Below are 5,299 nucleotides of genomic sequence, written 5' to 3' on the forward strand. Positions count from 1 at the left end.
GGGGAGACTTGTGTGTTCTAAAGATTCTTAGGCTAAATCTATGCAAGAGTAGGATGAAGGAGAGTAGCTTTGCGTAGGAATTATACTTGTATTTTTGTCCTGTGCTAGATTTGATCACCGTAGCACCGCCGTGGTTTCGCGGTTCTTTTCAGATTTGAACTGTTCTTTGGATCTGACGCGGTGCGGTACTACTGCCCGTCTGGCGCGGTACTATCGCTTGTCCTGTACTACCGCCCGTCTGGCGCGGTACTACCGCACTCGCTGCGGCACTAAGGTTTTACTACCGCTCCCACCATGGTACTACCGTGACCTCGCACAGTACTACCGCGACTTGGAGCGGTACTAAAATTGTAGTACCGCAGGCTCTGGCAGTACTACCGTGGATCACATCTATCTCATGGCAACTTTCACGTATACTTTCTATGTGTTTCTTGTGCTTTGCCGTGGTCTTTGCATTGATCCTTTCTGCGTTCATGGGTGTTTTGCGTTTGTGTCTCAGATGGTGGCTCTCGCCGTTCCAATCCCAGTCGTGACACGGGCTCCAAGCGTCTGCGCAATCCAGGTGAAGTACCAGAGGGCTCCACTGCCCCAAGCGCCATGTCAAGACATCAGCTAGCAAGCACAAGGAACCCGCTAAGGGCATGGACGAGATACCCCAATCTGAGTTTGCCCATCTCAGGAAGCTCAACCCGTATGTGAACCCTCATGCTACTGTCAAAGGTTGTGAGCTGTTTTGGAACAAGCAACAGACTCTCACTTATCTGGATGTCATCAAGAACAAGCAGAATACCTATGTGGATGTCAAATGGATAGAAATGCATCACCTAAGGAAGGACAAGCATCGTGAGTACTTTGGAGAAGCTCTGGACCTGGTGGAGCAGTTTGGTATTGAACATGTGATCTCTTTTCACCTTGACTATGACCCTGAGCTCATCTGTTAGTTCTTTGCCTCAGTATAATTTCACCATGATGAGGAGCGGAGGATGACCTGGATGACCAATGGCCGTAAGATGACTACTACTTGGAAGGAGTTCATGGACTTGCTCCACGTTCCTGATGACGGGCTCAACACTCCCGTGGGTGTTTGCCCCCATGCTAATCCTGAGTCTGCTAACAAGGACAAGCTTCAACCATACTATGTTGAGAAGGCGCTTCCCAATGGCAAGACGGGGTTGGTGCTCAACTCTTTTCTGGATATCATGTATCGCATCTTCCGCAACTCCTTGTTCCCTCGCATTGGTGACAAGGATAAGGTTCATGCCTATATGGTGGATAGGATGCTCATTTGCGAGGAGGCTCGTTTGTCTCAGACTCGGCCACTTGATGTCTCACACATCATGTGGTGTGAGCTTCGGTTTGCGGTATTCAACCGCAAGGTGCCTATCTATGGGCCCTATCTGTTTCTGCTGATCTCGAAGACTTGGGAGAAGATGTTCCCTGGTGAGGAGTTCCTTGCTCCAGACTGGATTCGCCATGATCTCATCTGTCTCCGTGTCAAGCCCAACTGGGCCAACACTACTACTCGTGTTGAGGCGTCTGCTGCTAGGGCTGCTGTTGATGAGGAGGATGCTGGCGCCGAGGATGTTGCTGAGGGCCGTGCTGCTAGGCCTTCGTGGGCCAAGAAGCTGAAGGACAAGATGAAGACTCTTTTCTGCATGCAAGCCAAGGGGCAGTATAGGACTCACGTGGCATCTAAGGAGAGTCACCACCGGGACAAGAAGATCTTGCAGCTGTATGGCGAGGACGTGTCTGGTGGTTCTGAGGATCGCATCACTCCAGAGGCCGAGTGGATGGAGAAGCAAGGCTACAGGTGGACTGATTCTGAGGAGGACGTCGAGGAGACCATCCCTGCCGCCGAGGAGTCTGACGAGGAGCGTTGGGATGAGTTCCCTGCTTGAGCCACCCCTTATGTGTAGGTGTCCTCTTTGCCTTTTTGGCGTCTCGATGCCAAAGGGGGAGAGAGTGTAGGGATTTGCGAGTCGGGTGTCGTCGTTCATGTTCGTTCGTGTTCGATGTGTTTGCTGCTTTCTTGTTTGAACCTCGTTTGAACCTCGTTTCAGTTGCTTTGGGTTGCTTTACCTCATATGGTGTAAGACATATGCACTCTATCTATCTTCGCAAGCTTGTGATATATTGTGCTACCTTTGTGCTATGCTCTGCTTAGATGTTAGTTATCATGCCTTTGTCTCTAAAATATAGGGGGAGTGTTGATCCTAGTTTGTGTGCTATGCAGTCCAAAGCATCCATCTAGATTGCACACATCTAGGGGGAGCCCGTCTATATTCTAGAGAGGAGGGGTTTGCCTTTGCTCAATATTATCTCATCTATGTGCAAATCCCGTATTGTCATCAATCCACCAAAAAGGGGGAGATTGTAAGGGCATATTTATCCCTTAGGTGTTTTGGTGATTGATGACAATGCTTTTGTGGACTAATCGTGTGCCTTGAGTTTCTCAAACGCTTCATCACTAGGCACGAGATGATTCGGTGCCCCTCGAAGACTATTGAAGACGGTGTTGTTCTACGTTTCTTTTTGGTGGATTTGAGTCGTAGGAGAGCCATACTATTAAGAGGGGGTCCGCGTCGGAAAGGTTCGGGTGGAATCATCACGTACACGTTTCTTTCATTGTCTCCTCCTTTCCCTTGCACTTTGGAGCATTCCCCGTCTATCCTCTATGTGAGTGTTTGGACTACTGTTGCTGAGCTTGCGGTAGTACTGCTCCCTGGAGCGGTAGTACCGCAGGCACTCGCGGTAGTACCGTGTCCATGCGCAGTAGAACCGCAGGAGCCTACGGTAGTACCGCTCCCTCAGAGTCGTAGTACCATGGCTCCTAGGCCAAGTACCGTTGCGTCGCGGTAGTAGGCGCGGATGTAATTTTTTACATCCGCGCCCACACGATAGTACCGCACGCCGAGGGCGGTAGTACCGCGGGTGCCCACGGTAGTACCGCTCCCCCCGAACTGTAGTACCGTGGTTCCCTGGCCTAGTGCCGTTGCTTCACGGTAGTAGGGGTGGATGTAACTTTTTACATCCGCACCCACACGGTAGTACCGCGCCTTGTGGACGGTAGTACCGTGACGGATATTTGCATCGTCTCTTTAACCGCGGAAGTAGGCACGGATGTAATTTTATTCATCCGTGCTGTTTCCAGACTTTGCCTTACCTGCCTTGCGGTAATACCGCGGGTGGGTGCGGTAGTACCACGCTCGCGGTAGTTCTGCCTATGGCATAGTCTCTGCAGTTGCCGCGGTAGTACCGTGGTCCCCCACGGTAGTCACGCCCATGGCCTTGCGGTAGTACCGCACCCCTGGAGCGGTAGTACCGCATGTCGCAGGCTGGTCTAAGTGGATAACGGTTGGATCTCTTCCTTGACTATAAAAGGGGCGTCTCCTACCTCTAGTTGACTACCTCTTCCACCTCTAAGCTCCATTGTTGCTCCAAGCTCCATTTTCGCCCGATCTCTCTCCCTAGCCAATAAAACTTGTTGATTTGCTCGGGATTGGGTGACTAGGGCCCGATCTACACTTCCACCAAGAGATATTCGAATCCCCCCACTTATCCCTAGCGGATCTTGTTGCTCTTGGGTGCTTGAGCACCCTAGACGATTGAGGTCACCTCGAAGCCATACTCCATTGTGGTGAAGCTTCGTGGTGTTGTTGGGAGCCTCCAATTGTTGTGGAGATTGCCCAACCTTGTTTGTAAAGGTTCGGTCGTCGCCTTCAAGGGCACCAATAGTGGAATCACGGCATCTCGCATTTTGTGAGGGCGTGAGGAGATTACGGTGGGCCTAGTGGCTTCTTGGGGAGCATTGTGCCTCCACACCGCTCTAACGGAGACGTACTTCCCTTTAAACGGAAGGAACTTCGGTAACACATCCTCGTCTCCAACGGCTCCACTCTTGGTTATTTCGTGCCTTTACTTTTGCAAGCTTACTTGTGTTGTATCTATTACTTGCTTGTGTGCTAGTTGTCGTTTCATCATATAGGTTGTTCACATAGTTGCATATCTAGACAACCTATTTTGTAGCAAGGTTTAAATTGATAAAGAAAAGCTTAAAAATTGTTAGTTGCCTATTCACCCCCCCTCTAGTCAACCATATCGGTCCTTTCAATGTGTGAATACATAGACAAAACATATAGTCCCTAGTATGCCTCTACTTAATTAGCTCGTTAATCAAAGATGGTTATGTTTCATAACCATAGACATGTGTTGTCATTTGATGAACGGGATCACATCATTAAGAGAATGATGTGATGGACATGACCCATCTATTAGCTTAGCATTATGATCGTGTTAGTTTCATTGCTACTGCTTTCTTCATAAGTTATACAAGTTCCTCAGACTATGAGATTATGCAACTCCCGAATACCGGAGGAACACTTTGTGTGCTACCAAACGTCACAACGTAAATGGGTGATTATAAAGGTTCTCTACATGTGTCTCCGAAGGTGTTTGTTGGGTTGGCATAGATCGAGATTAGGATTTGTCACTACGTGTTTCGAAGAGGTATCTCTGGGACCTCTCGGTAATACTAATCACTATAAGCCTTGCAAGCATTGTGACTAATGAGTTAGTTGCGGGATTGTAACGCCCCGGATCCGATGCGCCAGGTGTCTGCCAGTTATTCGCCGTCATTGCCATGTCATTTGCTTGCGTGTTGCTTTTATCATGTCATCATGTGCATTTCATTTTGCATACGTGTTCGTCTCATGCATCCGAGCCTTTTCCCCGTTGTCCGTTTTGCAATCCGGCACTCCTATGTCATCCGGCGTCCCTTTCTTGCCTCTCTTCGTGTGCGGGTGTTAAACTTTCTCGGAATGGCCCGAGTCTTGCCAAGCGGCCTTGGTATAGCACCGGTAGACCGCCTGTCAAGTTTCGTGCCATTTCGAGGTCGTTTGGTACTCCAACGGTTAACCGGGTAACCGTAAAAGCCTCATTCTCTTTGCAGCCCAACACCCCTTCCAAAGTGGCCCAAAACCCGTCTAAGTCTCTTCCATGCTCTCGGTCGTTCGATCACGATCGCGTGGCCGAAAACCGCTCCTCATTTGGACTCTCCTAGCTTCCTCTACCTATATATATGTGGCCTCCCCTGAAATCTCGGGCAAACCCTAGCTTCTTCCTCCTCCCGCCGGCGGACACGTCCACCCGCCGCCCGGACATGTCCGCCCCGCTCCCCCCGTCCAACCGCAGCGCGACACGTCGCCACCGCCGGCCCCCTCTCTCTCCTCCGCCGCCAGGGCCCGCGCGGCCCAGATCCGGCCCGCGGGGCCCGCGCCGCCGCCCGCCACCGCCCATCCGG

This window comes from Triticum dicoccoides, chromosome 2B, assembly GCF_002162155.2.
Source record: "Triticum dicoccoides isolate Atlit2015 ecotype Zavitan chromosome 2B, WEW_v2.0, whole genome shotgun sequence".
Taxonomy (NCBI): Eukaryota; Viridiplantae; Streptophyta; class Magnoliopsida; order Poales; family Poaceae; genus Triticum; species Triticum dicoccoides.